The 21248-nt window shown below is 38.2% G+C and overlaps 1 long non-coding RNA gene across 1 annotated transcript in view; it reads right to left on the bottom strand.

Annotated features, from left to right (window-relative positions):
- LOC122810971 overlaps window positions 1–21248 on the bottom strand; it is a 52669-nt gene that overhangs the window by 10579 nt on the left and 20842 nt on the right. The window contains exon 2 of the long non-coding RNA XR_006366166.1: window positions 17463–17576. This is a non-coding gene — a long non-coding RNA (uncharacterized LOC122810971). The remainder of the gene's footprint in view (window positions 1–17462; window positions 17577–21248) is intronic.

Here is a 21248-nt window from a genome sequence, read left to right as displayed (position 1 = left end):
TTCCTCATTAAAAATTTCTGCCAAAAATTCTAGTATACTTTTTGTAAGAGGCTGAAAAAGGATTGACTGGTTTTTGATGCACCCAACAAGTAAAGCTCTTCCACTTCCTCTTGCAGATTTTTCTAGTGGAAGCTTTATGAGAAGATAAAATTATATGACAGATAGGGGAGGGGAGACTAGATTGTCTGGCTATTAATGGAAGTGGAGAAAAACTGTCAGCTTTAGGTTTGAGATATCCGGGTGAACCATACCTGTACAGTGAGACAGGAGGTCTGAAATTGGATTCAGAATCCAAGGTGGGTAAATTAGATGAGGCCAAAGGAAGGGGAACAACTTGTCAATGCCAGTAAGGTGCAATGAGGATGACTTTGCTCTTTAACCCTGCAGCTTTCTAAGGAATTTGGGAATCAGTCGGGTTGGTAGAAGTATAGAGAAGACCAGAGGGCCAATAATGGAACAGAGCATCCCTTGGTGATTCCCTCACTAGGGGATTAGGGTAAAGAAGCTGCTGCATTTGTTATTTAGGGGAACACAAAAAGATCACAGCAAGGCTGGCTCCTCTGATGGAAAATTGTTTCCATCATTTTTTTGTTGAAAGACCACTTGTGAGGTAGAAGAATGGACCTGTTCAATTTGTCAGGTATCACATTGGACTTCTCCAGAATATGCATTGCTATCAGAAAATGATTAGATGAGGTTGCCTATTGCCACACTCTAAGGGCTTCTCAACACAGGGGATAAAACCTGGTTTCTCCTTGTTTGTTGATGTACCAAACTATTGACATATTGTCAATTTTGATTGCAATTGTTCCCAAAGGTAGAGCATCCTGAAAAGCTTGCAACACTAAAAGCTATGCTCTTATCTCCAGGACATTTACATGCAAATTGGCCTCTTTGGGGGACCAAGTCCCTTGGAGTGTTTTCCCCCAGGAAGTGACCCCCACACCCAATCTGGAAAGCATCCATGGTCAATATCACTTTGAGTTCAAGGAGAATAAATGGACGCCCCTGTAAAAGCTGGTCTGACCTTTTCAACCTCCAAAGGTATTTCTTGCATGTCTGTATGATCCTTAATTGAACTGACATATTCTGATAAAGATTTGACCATTGGGATGCTAGCATCCACTGAAGAATTCTCATATGATATCTCACCAAAGGAACAACAATTATGGCTGCTGACATTGACTCCAAAGCTTGAAGAAGTAGTTGGGATGAAATTTTGGTGTTGTGAATAATTTTTGCAACATGGAATCTTAAAGTTTGAACTCTGTTTAAGGGAAGTGAAGTTGTCAGAGATACTGTATTGATATGTGCCCCTATGAATTCCAGTGTTTGTAATGGATGGAACTGAGATTTGTTGCAGTTTATTGTGATCCTCAGAAGGGAACAAGTTTGGAGTACCTAGTTTCTTGCTATTATGAGTAGATGCCTAGTCAGGGAAGTAATGAGATAGTTGTCTAAATAAAAAAGACCCAGAATCCATGCAGTCTCAAGCGAGCTGCCACCATTGCCATGTATTTGCTTAACACCCTGGGGGCTGTGGTGAAACCAAAGGGCAGAGGTCTGAACTGGTAATGACTGACTCCCAGCCAGAAGAGTAAGAATCTTCTGGACCACCTGTTCATTAATATGTGATAGTATGTGTCTTGAAGGTCTATTGAGCACATCCAGTCATCCTTGCCTAGAAAGGGGAGTACAAACTGAAACTTGACTATCTGAAACTTTGAGTGATGAACTAACTTGTTCAAGTCTCTGAGATCCAAAATTGGTCTCCAGTAATATGTTTTCTTTGGCACCAAAAAGAATCTTGAGTAAGTTCCGGATTCTATCTGGTCTGGAAGGACCTCTTTGATGACTGTTTTCCCTAGCATCTTTTGTATTTGAATAGCTGCTTCCTCCTTCTGACTGGGTGGAATGTCGGGAATTTTTTGTAGAGTTGGATGTGGAAAGGAAAAAGGAATTATATAACCTCTGGAAATAGTCCTCTGCAAAATGAAATGAGTTAGGCAGGGGAGACTCCTCCAGACAAGGATACCAAAAAATGTATATTTTATTAAAAAAATTCTGTAGTATGTTAAGTTTTCTTTTTTTTTTTTAATAAAAACTTCTTCAGATAACACTTTAAAAACTCCTCTCTTTTATAGCCCAATTAGAATAAAGTAATGAAACATGTGATTGCTGACCCCTTAATACAACTGAGACATTTAAAGAGCATATAAAAGAAAATATGATCATAAGCACATAAAAGCTGAATCTATGAAACTTATAAACTTAAGACACATGACACAATAAATTATAAATAAAACAATGCTCAGTATATCATGATGAGGTAATGTGACATGTGATTACCAAGACGCTTAATACAAGTAAAACATTTAAAGAGCACACATTAGAAAATACGGTCATAAGCAAGTAAAACCTGAATATATGAAACTTATAAACTTAAAAACATGACACCATAAATAATGAAAGAAACAATGCTTACTACCATTATTTAAAACACAATAGTTTAAATACTGAGGTAAATTTTATCAGAAAGTAGCTTTGAGTAGTAAAAGGCCCTTTATAGACAATTGCTCATTCAGTCCTGGCCAACTGTTAGGATTTAAATGCAGTTGCCAGTAAAGTTCACATTTCTCAAGTTTTAATGTCCATGGTCCTCCCCTCTCATTCAGGGACAGTTGATCAATAATTAAAAAATTAAATTCATGTCCCAGGTTCTCTTGTACATGTTTGGATAGGGCATTTGTATCTCGCCTTTGTCTTATACAGGTGTTCATAAATCCTGTCTTTGATCTTCCTTACGATTGCCCCGATATAGAACTTGGGATATCTGGTAAACAATGGACAGTATACAACTGTAGTAGAATTGCAGTTAAACAAGCCATTAATTATAATCACATTGTATTTGATGGAAACTTTGTCTTTTACAATGATATCTATCTATATATATATATATATATATATATATATATATATATATATATTTATATACAATATGCAAATCAACCATATTTTCTCATACCCTTTTTATTTATTGTTTCTTTATTTAACATTTGTTGATCGGGAAACTCCAACTAGAACAGAGCCTATTTTCGTTGGAGGCCCAGGGAGAAATGCTCCAGATGCATGTCTTTGGAATGTGGGAGGAAATCATAGTACTGTTTTCCCGTTGTTATGCTTAACTTCTTTCTCAAAAATATCTTAAGTTTACCCTCTTCCTATAAATAACACAAGGTAATGTTCAAACATTTTCCCTTTATTTTTCTGTCATCTGACAAGATCGGCCAGTTTTTTACAAGAATGTGTTTGATTACTTTACTATCAATACAAAATGTGGTGATTAATGCACTTTTAAAGTTAGTTATCTTCTAGAACATTGAGAAGTTTCCATACAATTAGTCTGACTAATGGCAGAACCACTAATAAACAGGATACTGAGTATATTACATAAAATAGGGCTGAATAAATGTTTCTCCCATTTATTCATAACCTCATACATCACATTATCAATATAAAAATGATGGGATAACCTCTCTTAAGGAACATAGACTTTAAATTTAGACATTCTTCTCAGAAATTTTCCTCTAAACTAACAATCCTGGCAGTACATACAACAGCTTTTTTCTGAGTTAAAGGGTGTGTTTTTAAAAAATGCAAAAAGCTTTTGGAGTAGGTAGGCTTTCTGCAGATTTTTGCAAGAAAACTTTTGTTAGTGTTATCCTTTGTGAGCCAAACAACAAAGTAGGCAATATGCTTATCATGGAATGTTTAAGTAAATTTCAGAAAAATCAGTGCTCTGATTAATGTAATCTTTGAACTGTGGTATTACCTCCTTTCCCCATCCCATAAGATAAACATATAATCTAGAAAGCATGTATAAAACTTGCAATGAGAAAAAAAATTCTGAACTAAATAAGATTTTTTTTCTCTCACTGAATCATTACAGTGTTTGTATACAACCCCCCACACACAAACTGAGATCCCATTGTGACCCCTGTACTCTGTAAATGCAACTGTTTTTCAAAAATTAAAAAAATATTTTTCAGTACGATTTTGAGTAGATGTTCATATAAGTTAAATCTTTCTTATGGGATTCCATTATCAGCTAGGAAATCAAGGAACCATTTTGTACCTAAATCATGAGGTATTACAGTGTAAAGGTCTTTTACGTCTATCGTGATAAATGTATATGAGATTCTGAATGGTATTGTATTCATTTTATTGTAAGAATTCTCAAGAATCCTGACACATGAGGTTCCTGTTGGTCAAAGGTTTTCAATTTTTTTCATCCAGGAATTTAGCACATGGGTAGGAAATACTCTCATGTGCATCCACAATAGGGAGCATTGGGGGTTATGCAATATTTTTGTTTATCTTAGGAACTCCAAAAATAAAGGGGATTATGGGATTAATTACATTAAGATAACTGAACTCCTCTATATTGATTTGTTGTTCAATAATTAGGCTTGCAAATTGGTTCTAATTGCCTTATATGCTCCATTTAATTCATTAATAGACACAGATGAGTAGGCTTCATCTGCTAACAGGTATTCCATTTGAAGCACATAATCAGTTTTATTCATAATCACTACACTGCTCCCCTTATCCACTCTAATAAATCTAATCCTATGATTGTTTTTAACTTCATACAATTGTGATTTTTCATTTTCAATAAGGTTATTAAAATTTGTACACTTAGAATTATATTTCAAAGCACTCCTAATATTAAGTTTGTACATTTTCTCATACAGTTCAATGTTAGGGTATAATGGGGGATTGTTATACTGCGGGATTGTATAGGCTAGACAGTCTTAAAGTATCTGATACATAATGTTAAAATTTACTTTTATTACATATTTCTTTAGGTCCATTAAAACATGTGTCATGTCTACATGCTTGCTGGGAGCATATGTCAGACCCCTGAAGGACAAATCAGCATTATCCATATCAATGTAGCCAGATGAATAATTGTAGACATTAAAGTCACCAGTCTGATTTCTAATAATATTGTAGGGTAGTAGGATATGATTGTACCCATCTCCAGGTTGGTCACATGCTAGTCATTGGTATCACTGAAATGCAAAACAGCACAATTCCGTGGTGAATAGTTCAGGCCCAGTTCTGGTTCTCCAGATGCTGCATTCTCAATCCTCCCCTCTGGTTGTTTGATCTGGCCTTCTGTAATCTGCCCTCTGCCCCTCTGTGGAGGCCCAGTGTAATACTCAGGTCTCAACTGATTGAACTGATCCTGTTGTTTTGCTTTTATCCATTCCAATTGCCTCAACTCTGGGAATTCTTCTTGATCTAAAAAACACTGTTATTGGTAATTGTAATACTGTTTTCATTTTGAAAGTTCACATCCTCTATAAAATGTTCAAGGTCTGATTGTTGCTGTTGATGTAGAGTCTGATTTTGATATTTTAAACCCTAGACTTGGGAAATTGGTGAAACATGTTATGCTTTATTGTTAGCATAGGCTCTCCTGTCCCATTCATGTTTTTTATTTTTCAGATATGGATAATTTGAACCTGTTCATCAATACTTCTTGTAGAGCCAGTTAACAGATGGTGTCTGAGCCACAGCTTTGGGCTGTGACAAGACAAACACAGAATAAATATGACACACTGAATAACACAACCATGCATTAAAGTGCACTGACTCGCCTTGCTATGCATTAGACATTCCAGACCTACACAGGCAATAGGAGTGGGCAGGACACAGTTATCACTTGCACAGATGAGATGAAGCACATGACAAGGTAGAGAAATTCTATCACAGGTGGAAGGGTCATGGGTGGTGTATCTGGTTGCCAGTCATATGACTAGGAGGTTAGGGGAATTAGGGGTCACAACCTACACTGATGGGATGAAGCTTCAGTTTGTGGAGCTTCATCTGGGTCAACCATGTGGCCCCCACAGTATCAGGACTAGAGGCATCCTCTCCAGGGGATGGAGTACCATGTCTGGAACATGCATGGAAACCCTACTGGGGTGCCTAGGTTTTTCTGGTGAATGATGCTCTTCCACCTCTGTGAGATGCCTCTTTGATGGTGCTCTACCTCTAGTGAAGCAACCTGTCTCACTGGTAATTTCTAGTGCTTTGACGATGATGTGCACTAAAATATCATAAAATATAAAAACCTTGCCAGCTCCTTTATACATATAATCACTCACCACTCTTGTTTGGCATCTACTTTTCCGAAGTACAAGCCAACTCAGGAGGGTTATGGCTGACAAAGTTTGCAGATGACTGCAAACTGGGCGCCATAGTAGAAAACACATCTGACACAAATATCCTTCAGAAGGGTCTCACAGAAACGGATAACTGGTGCCAGAGCCACGGCCTAAAGTTAAATGCCAAAAAATGCATAGTCATACCCTTCGGGAAAAACAAGGTTACCCCTAGCTACCAAATAGGTGGCAATCCACTGAGCACAGAAGAAGTTATCAGGGACCTGGGGACCCAGGTTGATAGTAGTCTGTCATTCGACACCCATGTAGCTAAAGTAGTTAGGAAGACCTTCTACATTGCCCACCTTATCATGAAGGGATTCTCATCTAGATCAAGGGAGGTCATAGTCTCCCTTTACTCATCACTCATCAGACCAATGATTGAGTACAATGCCCCATTCGAATGTATCTGACCCGACACTTGCAGCAGCTGGAGAGGCCACAAAAGTTCCTCACCAAAAGGATAAAGGGTCTCAAAAATCTGTCCTATGCTGCCCGACTGAAAGAACTCCAGCTCTATTCAGTAAACGCTTGCTTGCTCAGAGGTGACCTTTGCCTAACATACAAGGCCATGTCAAACCCAGATTTGATGAATATGCTTCACCTCAAAAATCTAGATCCATCAGAGCCACAAGGGCGGGAGACTTAAACCTCGACACGGCTATTAATAGGACGTGCTGGAGGGATAGATTCATCACCCAAAGACTCCCTATGCTGTGGAACAAAATCCCGGTACATGTGAGGCAGAGCACCTCGCTGGCCTTGTTCAAGAGAAATCTTGACCAATGGATGGGAGATCGCAGATATACCCCAGGGATTACCTCAGTGTCACTGCTCGACAGAGGCACAGCAAAATAATGGGTATAGTTCCCCATACTAAAGGGGTGGCGTAAGCCACAAAACGATGGGCTAGGCTTGTAAATGCCCTCGGGCAGATAGCCTAGTATGAACCTATGAACCTATGAACCTATGAACATAACATCTCTTAACAACCTCATCCCATTATGCTTAAAAAAACTTTACACACCTCCTTTCTACTTCTGCTACTTCTACAGTGTCCCTTTATTCTCTACCTCACCCAGCCCATTAATATCTACCATTCCCAATCCTTCCACACAACCAACCATCTTACCTTACCTCTCCCAACACTCACACGCCCCAATTTCTCCACACCTATATCCTATAAATAACAATCTACTTTTTCCATATAAACTGCTTACCTCACAAAGATATTCCACTCCCATAGTAACTAGCAATTCTTCCAGTATCATAATTGAGCCCAATGTACACTTTAAACTTTCAAACCACCTCTCTAACTCCATCCTATACCTACTCACCATCCTATTATCAGGAGATATCCACCCTAACCCAGGTCCCCCAACCTCAGCAACTATTAACAAGTCCATATTACTTACTTCTTTAAATTCCCAAAGCATAGTCAACAAATTCCCAAACCTGCATGCCTGGCTTACACACAACAAACCTGACATCCTATCCATCTCTGAAACATGGTTAAAACCCCATATAAAAGACTCTGAAATAATCCCACCAAGCTATTCTATTATTAGAAAAGACAGGTCTCATAAAAAAGGGGGTGGTGTAGCTCTCCTATACTCATCCTCACTATCAGTTACTCCCTATAATAAACTCACTCCCCACTTTAATAATGCAGAATTACTACTAACGTTACTTCAAATCAACAAACACAAGCATATATGTATAGCCTCCCTTTATAGTCCCCCAGGTGATAACATTTCTACACTTGAAGACATCCTCTCCTGGCTCTCCAAAACCATCAGCAATGAAACTATAATCGTAGGAGACATGAATATCATTTGGGCCTTCATTCAGTCTCCCTCAAATCCACTTAACATTAACCTCTACAACTTCTCTCAGCTCATCAACTCTATAACCTGCCCCTCAAAAAAACCTCCAGTGGCAGTATCCTAGACTGGATCTTAGTTTCTCACCCCCATTACTTCTCCAGCAGTGGTACTCTTCCCGATCCTCTTAGTGACCACTTACCCACATTTACACACTGCCTACCCTCACCTCTTCATCATACCCATAATGTTATTACTACTCGTAACCTAAAAAACTTTAACCCTACAGCTTTTTCTAACTCTCTGAAAGCAATAAATTGGAATAGTCTAAAAACACTTCCTCTAGATAATGCAGTCACCCATTTCAACACTACCTTCTTAAACCTCCTAGACCAACACGCTCCCCTAAGAACAAAAAGAATAAAAACCAAAACTGCCCCCTGGCTTACCAAAAATACACTTACTACAATGTGACACAGAGACAAACTCTGGACACACTACCAGAAAAATAAGACCCCCCTCCTCTACAATGAATACAAAACACTTCGAAATAAAGTAAAAAAGCTGATCACAACTGATCGACAAAATTACTTCTCCGTACTCCAAAACAACAATAAAACTAACCCTCAGAAATTCTGGAAAGGCATCTCCACTCTCCTAAATCCCAGTAAACCAGTCACCCCCACCCCAAACCCAAATGCTCTTGACATAGACCTGGCTACTCAATTTAACTCTTTCTTCATTGATTCTATTTCCAAATTAACCTCATCTTTCTCTAACATCTCCACACCCTCCAAATTACCCCCACCCTCATCCACTCACCTTCAACCACAATCCAAATTACCCCCACCCTCATCCACTCACATTCCACCACCATCCACTAGTTCTCCCCCTCTCCCATCTTCTCATTCTGCACCCTCCACCACCTATCCCACTCTCCCTCCCTCCTCATCACTCCCACCTCCAAATACCCCCTCTTCCCACTCCTCACTTTTCTCTTTAAAACCCATACCCACCTCTACCATAAAAAAACTTCTTCTAAAACTGAAACCAGGTTCAAATGCTCCTGATAATATTCCTTCAAAATTCCTCAGCATAGCTGCCGAAGCAATTGCCTATCCCATTAGTATTTTAATAAACCATTCTATCCAAGAAGGCACAGTCCCCCAAATTAGAAAAAAGGCCTTTATCATACCCTTACATAAAGGAGGCAATAATAACAATGTCACTAATTTTCGTCCCATAGCTATCCTGTTTCCCATCTTTAAACTCCTTGAAAAGTGTATCCAACTACAACTCCTACCATACTTCATTGATAAGGACTTATTAACTCCCACACAACATGGTTTCAGACCAGGCCACAGTACTATGACAGCCCTCCTCCCTTCCTGGAGACTGTAAACAAAGCCTGAGACTCTGGTCATATTGTTTCTACCCTTCTACTGGATCTCTCTAAGGCCTTTGATACTATCTCCCACAGTCTTCTTATAGCTAAACTCTCTAAGTTTAACCTATCTCTCTCTCTTCTCTGAACTGGTTCTCCAGCTACTTATCCAACAGATATCAAGCAGTAAAATGGAAAAAGGCCACCTCCTCATTCCTTAATACACCAACTGGTGTTCCAAAAGGTTACATATTAGGTCCCCTCCTCTTTAACATATTTATTAATGACTTCCATAACTCTATCCCATTCTCTAACATCATCCAATATGCAGATGACTCAACTATTATTTGCTCTGCCACTTCCATCCCTTTACTTCTAAAGCTAACTCAAGACGCTTTTTCAACCACTGAACAATGGATGAAAAATAATCACTTAGCACTCAACGCTTCTAAAACCAAATTAATGGTATTTACTCCCTCTAAAAACACCCCTTTTAACAAAAACACATTTTGTATCACTAGTCATAACAACACAACTCTGGAACTGGTATCAGAGACAAAGCTACTCAGCGTACTAATTGACTATCAGTTTAAATTTAATTCACACATACAATTAAATATCAAAAAAACCCATCAAAAACTAGAAATGCTCTATCGACAAAACCATTATCATACACCCACCACTAAACTCACCCTCTCTACATCCTTTCTCATACCCTCCCTTCTCTATGGAGCTCCACTCCTAATTAATCTACAATCCTCACTGAAAACTCAACTCTCATGTTGTTACAACAAAATTGCCAAGTTCGCTACTAGCCATAAGTCCTCCACTCACCATTGTTCCTCTCTCTATAAACTAAACTGGCTAGAACTACCTAATCACCTTATCTATACCCAACTCACTTTAGCACACAAGCTCATTCTCAACCCCTCACTCTGTCCCTCCCTCTCCTCTGCCTTTAAAATGCATCTACCTGACAGAATACTACAGTCCAATAACCAAAATCTTCTAGAAATATACAAACCAGCTCGCCCCCCAGTCAAACACCTTCTATCCTTCAGTCTAACACGACTCTGGAACTCCCTACCACCACACATTCGTGCTACCCCTACTTACTCTATCTTCAAAAAAACTCTTCACTCATACCTAGTATCCCAGTGGGAATGTTCGAGCTGCCAACCCACATAACTCACACTGCAAATTTTCTTCTTCCCCCCCTTTTTTCATAAACATTGCTCCTTCTAACTTCTCCTCAAACTCATAAACTGTTTGTTATTTACTTGCAAACTGGATATTACTCTAGTCTACACCTCTTACTTCAAACTTTCTATATATTAATGTTCCTGTATATATCTTGTAATCATTCCTTAAAATTCTGCACTACTTGTTCATTTATCTAAAACCTACACTGTTGGAAATGTTTGTTCTTGTCTAATCCAATTGTATATTTTCAATCTAGGTCATATTGTTATATTAAATTGGTCTGTGCTATATTATAACGCATGTAAACTTATTATCTACATCATTTTGTAACCTTGATTGTTTATGGAGCTTTTCTTCCCAGGACTCCATTGAAAACGGGTTCACTTTGGCCCAATGGACTATCCTGGTAAACCAACTGCAAATAAATAAAATAAATAAAAATAAATCAATGAAACTATGAAAACACCTGTACTATTGTCCTGTCATGACCACCCACTGCTTTTATGTCTGCACCACTCCCTACCAACCCTAGCCCTGGAAGGCCTTGTCTGCTTTACTCTTATCAAGGTGACACATGCCACATGTGCAGTGGGCCTGTAGCAGCACTTTTGTTTCTTGTATATTAACATTTCCAGTTGTTGCAGTTCCTTCAGTCCTAAGAAAAACTGTGTACATTTTTTTGGTTTCATATGTTGATCATTGTGCGCAGACATGACTGTCCATGCCAGCTGACAATTAACTTAGTAGTGTCTCCAGCCCACTTTCCATGACCACAGTCCGATGTGGTGCTGTAGTGTAACTATTCAAACACTACCCAATAGTGTAACAGCAATGATCACATTTGCTTTCCTGATGTACTGGTGGCTTCATATTCACTGTAGTGTATCATGCAGACCATCTGCATATGCCATAGTGTTGTGAACCCTACACAACACAACAGTGACTAAACCCCTATTATAATACTGAAGCACGATGCCAGCTTACCAGGGTAATAAGTGATGCCCCAAACATCACCTACTCTGATGAGCAGTTGAGGTACAAATGTAGTGACCTGCAGAGGTTACATTCAGACATACCTCTCAACCTCTTAAAGCACAAAATCTGGACAAAGCCATAAATAATGGGGGGGGGGCAAAGGCCCATAAATAGGTACAATTTTTAAATATTACTCTTATAAAGCTAGAAAGTTGATAGAATAACAGGGTTTGCATTCGCATGCATTTTCTGAAGGGTATGAAGCCTGAAACCTAAATGTCTGTCATCATTTTCTGACTTTAATCTGTAATAATTTGCCACTGATTTACCAGAAAAATCACAATTTTATGAAAAACAGACCAAAAACATGAGGCAAAAATCTGGACATTCTGTGAAAATCTGTAGAGCTGAGAGGCATGCACTCAGATCTTCTTCAGCAGTGGGAAGAAAGGGATAGGAATAAGGAAATGGAGCCACCTCGTTATTGTAAGAATTCTATTCTAGGTTTGCTACTATACCTTTAGGCTTAGAACATGTAGCAGATATTACTTTCTGTTGTTCAGGATAGAAGTTTATTTTATGCTTTCCAGTAGCTAAGGAGAAACAGGAAAATTGCATGACCTTAGAGCAGGTGAAACAGGCTCTGATAGTGTAGTGTACAGTAGTGTAGTGTAGTGTGGTGCAATGCAGTGCAATGTAGTGTAGTGCAGTGTAGAACAATGTAGTGTAGTGCAGTATAGTGTAGTGCAGTGTAGTGTATAGTGCAGTGTAATGTAGTGTAGTGCAGTGTAGTATATAGAGTAGTGTATAGTGCAGTGTAATGTAGTGTAGTGCAGTGTAGTGTATAATGGCGTGTAGTGCAGTGTAATATAATGTAGTATAGTACAGTGTAGTGTAGTGTAGTGCAGTGTTGTGCAATGTAGTGTAGTGCAGTGTAGAGCAATGTAGTGTAGTGCAGTGCAGTGTAGTGTAGTGCAGTGTAATGTAATGTAGTGTAGTACAGTGCAGTGCAGTGTAGTGCAGTGTAGTGCAGTGTAGTGCAGTGAAGTGTAGTGCAGTATAGTGTAGTGCAGTGTAATGTAATGTAGTGTAGTGCAGTGTAGTGCAGTATAGTGTAGTGCAGTGTATTGCATTGCTAGCAGCATTGTACTCTTTTAGTACTAGCACATTGGTATTAGCCAGATGGGTTTAAAACTAATGGCAGTATCTCAAAACAGCATGAGTGAAGACTATAGAACAGATATTCAGTCAAGAAAGGTAAGAAAATAAGGTACATAAGAACAGTTGGTGGTGGAATGCAGACATCTGGGAAGTTATCAGAACAAAGGAGTGCAGGAAAAAGGAGAAGATAGAAAAGATGGACCAGGCTAAGAAGGAATACTTGTTGGCTAACAAAAAGGGCAAAGAGAGCAGTTGCAATAGCAAAGAACAAGGCATCAGAGGCTCTTTACAAGCTTCTGGAAAGTGACTTAGCAGAAGACACTAAAAACTGTACCAAGTTGCAAGGCAAAGACAGAAAGATAAAGAAGAAAGTCATCAGACATCATTCATAAAGGATATCAGCAACAACATACTCACTAGTCCAAGGGACATCAAAGACAGATGAAGGAGTGCTTCTAGCAGGTTGTAAATGAAGCAAATCCCACAGGAGTTGTACTACTTCAGTCACAGCCTATGTTCAAACAGGAAGAAGAGCTCTCCCTACAGGAAGCAGGAAGAAGAGCTCTCCATGCAAGAAGTAGGAACAGCACCAAGGAAAATAAAAATGGTCAGGGACAGCAGCAGGCTCAGATATGATCAAGATGCTGGGTCACTTAGGGAAGAAATAGCTCCTGAGGGTACTGATAGCAGTATGGAGAGAAAGACCCATCCCAGATGTCTGGGAAACAAACATTCTAGTGCCAGAGTATAAGAACAAAGGAGACATTCACAACTGTGGGCAGTACAGAGGTATCAAACTCCTGTCACACTGTAAGAAAATGGAGGATAAGTAAATTAATACACAGAGTATCAGAAATCAAGATGGGAGATGGGCAATTTGGGTTCAGATCAAAATGCAGCACAACCGACCTAATGTTTGGACTGATACAGATAGTTAAGAAGAAGCTCCTACCGCTCACCTTAAGCACTTCATCTGCATTACCTCTAGCATCTGCATCTGCTCTGCCTTCACTGCCCAGATTTCTGTACCATACAGTAGTACTGGTCATACCACCATTTAGTGCACCTTACTTTTCAGCTTCTTTGGCATTCTTATGCTATATACAAACCCTGACACTATATGCCAGTTGGCTACAGAAACCATATGACAACATCTCAAGAAAGCACATTTTGCTATTCGTGTCATGTTTCAAAGTCCCAGAAATATTAGTAATGCAGCCTGTTTGTGTACAAGGACCCAATGTCATAAGTACAATAAGTGTTCAAACTCACAGAGGGGTTCCCATTTGGAATAGGTATGCATCGGGGTTCAGCTATGAAACCGCTGCTGTTCATACTGGTGATGGACTAGATTAACAAACAGATCACAGCTTACAGAGCAACAAAGGTGCCGTATATATAGATATATAGACAAAGTGACATTACAAGCAGACTCGGAATCTTAGCAAATGCAAATTGAAGGCACATGGGGGGATCACAGAATAATCTGGGAAATGAGACAGAAGAGGAAATCGTGGAACAGGTTAACAGCTTTAAGTATCTGGGAGGGGTGATTGAGGAGAAGAGAAGTCTGAATTAAAAGGTCATTTCCAGCGTGTGTTATAGAACTATGCCATTTTGAGCATGGAGAGATTTACTAATTAAATTGACTTCAAAGGTGGGTGTGAGTAAATCCCAGTGTAATCTACAGATATGCCACATCTTTTGATTATTTTGTAGGTTTTATGTTATTAAAGTTTGATCGAAGTTGTCTTTTTTATCATTAATTTTTTTCTCCCTGTTGCCCGCTGACAGCAACATACAGACAATCATTACGTATTTTAATGTTTATCCCCTCCCCATTACCCTGTCAGCAGATTTGGAGGACATGAGGAACTGCCATAATTGAAAACATATTTATGGTATGTATTCTTTTGTATATCAGTGTATTGCCCTGGTCTACCATATACTGTTTGCTAGGACTACTCATCTACAACCTGTACTACCTGTATATCTTGCAAGGGGGGAACCACCATCTCTTCCTAAAGGATGGGTGGGAATGTGATAGCCACTTACCCTACACTGCGATGGGTGAGAATGTGATAGCCACTCACCCTACACTACTTGTTTAGCTCCTCCAATGGCCAAGCTGCTAGCCTAATTTCTTTATTTTCTTAAGTTTTATCTCCATTTTTCTAATGTGTTCTGTAGAAAAGAAAATAAAAGTAGTTTATACAGTGAGTGAACAGTTTTGTTGCTTTTTATATAACAACTGGTAAATGGTGCAAACTGCACTATTTAGGAAGTGCTTAATCCACCTTCAAGTTCTCAACAGGTAATGAAAGGCAGTCATCAACTCACACACCCATAGCTCCCAACTGTACAGATTTTAGCAGAATATCCAGATTTATGCCTCATATTTTTGGTCAGTTCTTCACAAAATTTGTGGCTCACTCACTATGGATTAAAGTCACTAAATAATGACACACATTTGAGTTTCTGACTTAATATCTTTCAGGAAATGCACGCCAACACAAATCCTGTTAATCTAGCAACTTTCTAAGTTTATAAGAGCAATATTTAAAATCTGTCCCTATTTTTAGGCCTTTGCCCCCATATTATATTAGGCTTTGTCCAAATTTCTTGCACCTAGAGGTTGAGAGGTATGCCCCAACTCACCTACACATTTACAAATACACATGCATGCATGCACTCGCGCACACACACACACACACACACACACACACACACAAACACACACACACACACACACACACACACTTATACACATTTACATTTGCAGAGATATGCAACACTACTGATGCTTATTTTGAAAGAATACATAAATAGCAGGAGAAAACTGTACAAGCCTTGAAAGAAATGTTTTTCTTTTAAACTATGTCATTAAGTGGACATGACTGAACTGATCTCATGACAGCTGAGTAACATTTTAGGTGTCATGCTCCACTGTAGCACAGTAAAGATGGTATCAACAAATTAATGAATTATAAACCACATGGCATTGAGTGACTTGAGTATGCAAGGATTATTTTCAACAGGAAGTGCTTACATATGGGCAGGCTTCATTGTGAGGTGACAGGACAGTGACATGCAGCTTGTCACTTCTGCAATTCTTATTTGTTCAGTTAAGCATGAGGTCAGTTACTTTTACTGTAGATATGTGTATTAGTTGACACAGTTTGTTGCAATCTCCAGTTGTTTTTAAACATGGCTGACATCCTGAGGCTGTATGCAACTTTCCAAGGAAACACAAATAGTTTCTGTTTCTTCATTATTCATCACTAAGTAGGACTGAATTTTAAGATGTGGTTGCCACTGTTCATGTCGAGTGATAAGTGGTTGTATCCATAGGATTCATGGGATTTTATTTGCCATGAAATAATCATATTATTACCCAAGCTTGTCAACATTCCATTCTATTCTGTTCTGTTCTGTTGACACCTGTTCTGTTTTGATCTGTGGCCTAGCAGTAACTGGCTAACAAACATTAAAAAGCTGTTACTATGAGTTCTTTGTGCAGTCATTGCAATAACAGATATCCAAATGTGAGCATGAATCATGTTTTAAGCAGCTGTATCTCTTGGCAATGAAGTGATAGGGAAGCAAATGTAGGAAACATCTGAATTATAGGTGAAATTCTCTCTAAAAGTGAATTTTTTTAACCTTCCCATTTTACATAATGAGTCTCTTTACCATATCATGGCTTCCTATTGACAAGCACTGTTACTAGGGGAATTCCTGGGATGGCCCTATATCAGCATGTTTTGCTGTACTTCTCAACCTGATCTGCTGAAGTAAGCTGCTTTTCTCTGCCTGAATGTATGAGCCTGTGAAATAATTATGGTTACTTGTTTTCCTCATTTTTAAAGCAGTTAGGAGGTACTGTGCCAGGCTTTGAAGAGTATTGTGTCAGCTGTTGTATCATCAAAATAATTGAGAAAGGAACACAGTTTTGCAGCTGCTGTCTTACCTATAGGCTTCAAACCAGCTTACTTATTAGACTCATTACTAAGACAGCATACTACACTGCATCACTAAAAAACATAACCTTCCAATTACCATCATAAACATTAGAAACATAACATTCCGATTGCCATCATAAACATTAAAAACATAACCTTTGATTGCCATCATAAACATTTTAGATTTTAAAATGTTTCCTTTTCAATCCATCCATCCACAACCCCTTTTCCCATTTTGCACATGGGGTCAGGATGTCACTTCCACAGTGACAATCATCTCAAACCAAGGTGCCTAGCCCTGCCACGGCAGTTCATTTGCACCACTCACTCATGCACACACTCTCACGTATGACCAATTTAGAGTGTCCAATCCACCTACTGCATGTCTTTGGAATGTGGGAAGAAACCGGAGCACCCCGGAGGAAACCCATGTGACTGCAGGGAGGATATGCAGACTCTGCACAGAAGGCACCCCAGCCAGGAATCAAACAGGAGAACCTCTTTCTGCGAGATTGTCACTATTTAAACACTTGTTGATTTGGCTCCCAATGAGAAAATGGAAATATTTGTTATCCATTTTGATGCTGTAACACAAATAATTTCAATTAAAAAAATGGAACAACTGATCAACAATCAAAAGATACTCACCATTAAAACTGAATGCCTAGCAACATATCCCTCTCTGTGAAATACCCTGCCTCATTGATATTCTTGTACTTACTTTATTTGGTTCAGTGGCAAAATCTCAGTAGTTCGGTCCTGATTGATGAATATTGCCTTTATCATCCCTGCATACTTTTTCCAAGTCTACGTGGGTCTGTAGCTCAGTTATAGTCTATAACAGATATCAGAAAGACCACTTCACTTATCTAGTAATGAATATGTACATAAAGAAAGGCTAGTCTTAATTTTATTAGTTTTATCTTCAATAAAAATAATGAAAAATATGTAAACTTTAATTTTATCTTCAGTGAAACAAAAGAAAAAAATAAAATCACATACATTCAGTAATCCAAAGATTTGAGGATATGGACACAGAGAGTTACAGTGATATTTGGTTCTACCAGATGTTAAACATTCATTTAGAATCATTTTAGTTTGTTTAGCAGTTTGGAATTATATAAACAAATGGGCAGATGTGAAGTATAACAACCAATAAACAAGAACTCACTGCTCTCTGACATGATGACCAGAAGGAGAGTCCATGTAAAATAAGATGGATGAAAGAGCTTACTTGTGTGCAGTATTGATGTTAATAAATAAATATCTTCTTGTTTTGGATTTGACTCCTTCCTGACATCTCCTTCTGGTCATTGTGACAGTGAGCAGTTTGGAATTGTGTACTTATAGCATGCAAAGTGGCATCTAAATAATAATTCTCTTGAATTGTTAAAATTCTTAAATTTTATAAAATGTCAACCACAGTTTTTAATTAAACAATAAGAATATTTTCTAAGGTATTGAAAATGCCAGGGAAAAAACATTATGAGGCTTGTTTAAAAACTGAATTACTGAGTAATGAAATTTATGAAAGCCCAGTGTAGTGTTTCCTGCATTCCATAGATTGCTTTCCTATTATTGTTCTTTGCTGGGTCTACTTTAATCACACAAGTGCAGGGCACTCAGTTATCACTACCTTGCAGCCAAGGACTCAGGTGTCTTGTAACTCACACAGCTGTCCACTTGCACTTGAACTCGACTACATGATCGGGTGAGATGCGACTGCACCTTACCCAAACACAGTAGCTGAAATCAAGTAAGGTTAATGCAGTTGTTGACAGGGAGTGAGAGGGGGATATGAGTGCAGATTAGGGTTTTAGGCAGTGAATGAGTAGGGCATTTAGGTTTGGGGCAGATTTATGGAGTGGGAGGGGTGTTTAGGCTTAGAGAGTGAATGAGGACTTTAGATTTAGGGAATAGGAAGGGAGTTTCAGATTTAGGAAGTGGAGGGTAGTTTAGGGTTAGAGAGCAGTAGTGGAGTTTTATGGATTATGGAATGATCAAGGACTTTATGTTTAATGTGGGGAGAGTGAGGTTTTAGATTTAAGGCATGGTGACTGACATTTTGGCTAGGAGAGAAGTGCTATTGTTAGGGTAAGGGACCAGGTAGAAGTTTTAGGGTTAGATATAGGGTTCTGGTAGGGCTATGTAGTTCAGCAGGATTGGGTGGTAGGAGGACTAGGTAATTCACTAGAGTTGGATTAGTCAGAGTTAGGGCATTTGCTAAGTAAGTGGCATTGACTTAGTCTAATGTGAGCTATTATTACTATGTGAGCACTTGTAGTTGACCCTTCTTTGCCTTGTAGTTTCTGATGATGTACAGAAATATTGCAAATGATGAATTAACTCAAAATTCTTCTAAATAGATCTTAGAATTGGAAGTTTAGGTAAGTATGAAGACAACTTGTTCTATGGCATTTATTTGGAAAGTTTTTATTAATTTGTTAGTTTAGAAAAAAAACAGTAACTCAAAATATAGGGCAAGAAGATAAAAGAGTAATCCTCTTAAGCTGGATTAAAAACGATAATGCAAAGTGATGCATGTATGAAAAAAATGTTTTTCAAGCTGCAATTGTCTAAGACATTTTCCAGAAAATGGCTGTATGCAAAGAATGATCATTTTCTGAAGGAACCATGAAAATTTAATTTATGCTAGTGTTGTATCCCCACCTTAGACATGCAATCATAAAATATATTTCAAGTGCATGGCATTTTAGAAAAATAAAACCTCTTTTATTCTACAGGAAGTCACAGAATATAATGTCAGTTAGCTAGATAAGTGGTAAAGGGACAGCCTTTTGTAACTTATGCATAAATATAATATAGAGGCCATCAAAACGTGGTGGTGCAGCAGTAGCATTGTTGCCTCACAGCAAGATGTTCTCCTGTTCGATTCTCGGCTGGACTGCCTTCTGTGTGGAGTCTGCATGTCCTCCCCATGGTCGAGTGGCATTCGAAAGACATGCGTGAATGGGTGTGCCTTCATTGAAGGTTGGGCATCAGGCTGGCACCTTGGCACTGTAAAAATCTACTACCAATCATTAGCAGACCGGAGTTCCACTGTGGCGACTCCTAACCGGGAAAAGAAGAAGAAAGAAGAGTCCGTCAGAGGTACCAGTGGTACAACAGGTAGCATACTTGCTTTTAGTTTTGGAAGACCAGAAGACTGTGGATTCTATTCCCACTCCAAGTGATTGGACTGTTGACACTGCGGTGCAGTATGGGGGGGGGAGGTGTTCTGCATTCCTGAGTGTGTCATCCTTTGGATGAGATGTTAAACTCTCTGAATGAGGGTAACCATTTCTTAAAACACCTACAACCTTTAAACTTTTTCATATCATCAGAGCCTTTAGTTTAAGTACTGGGGCTATAGAAATATAATAATTCAGCCCAGGCTATGCACTGCCATTCAATTTAAGCTGCCAGTACAGTTTTTGCTTTTCCAGGTTCGGTGACCAGGGACCTCCTCTCATGTTAGGGATGACTTTTTCTATAATAGTGACCTTGAATTTGTGTCATGGTTATTTTAACATGTATGTATAATGTATTTGTTTCCTTCATTTTTATGATGTCATAAGTATCTTCATATATGTGCTTTTTTAGTTTATGTTCGGTCTTCCCTATGTAAAACCCAGGACAGGATTGGCAAATGATCACATGGACTACACCACTGGTTTCACAATTGTATTTTCCTTTCACTAACATAGAAATGAAAAAGTTTAAAGTTTGTGGGTGTTTTAGGAAATTTAATTACTTATTCTTTGAATGGTAATTGCTGAAAGTTAAAAAGTAAAACTTGTAAAATAATTTTATTCATTTACTTCTATTTTTATTTATCTGCTACACATTTTTCACATATTTTATTTCATTTATTTATTTTTCACTATTTACTCATTAGTTATGCTTATATATATTTGAATAATTTAAAGGAAATGCTTTTTAAGTTATAAACAAGAAATGAAGCAGCACTTCCTGAAGGCAGTACATTCAACAAAGAAACTGAGCAAAAGATTGGATTATAAAGGAGGCTTGGCAAACACACTGCCATTACTTCTTTATTTAAATAACTGTTTGTGTTATTCTGCTTTACCTGAAAAAGTTAATACTTCATTAACGAAAGCACTCATCCAAAATTAATAACTGAGATGTGCTGTACTCCATGGGTAGTATGTTTTCTTATTTTCAGTTTGTTTTCTCAATTGAGTTTTTCTGAATACTTTTTTATATGATGACAACTTATGCCTACTTCACATAATTTTAAATCCTTATAAATTTCTCAAAAGTGTCTTCCATTGCTTCTTTATTATATCATACTCTCCAAATTCAATTACTAAAGCCGATATTGTTTTTACAAATTTTATGCATTACAAATCTTTCTCACCCCCTAAACCCTTACAGTTTTCTTTATTAATATCCAAACCAACTTCTTATAAACTAATGTATACATTTCTAATCAATTTCTCATTTCTTCTCCATTTTTTAATATTAATATTATATCATCAGCATA

The sequence above is a fragment of the Protopterus annectens genome, chromosome 9.part0, assembly GCF_019279795.1.
Source record: "Protopterus annectens isolate FY-2018-M chromosome 9.part0, PAN1.0, whole genome shotgun sequence".
NCBI lineage: Eukaryota > Metazoa > Chordata > Ceratodontiformes > Protopteridae > Protopterus > Protopterus annectens.
Note: the sequence above shows the minus strand (reverse complement) of the source record. Positions and strands in the feature narration are given on the sequence as shown.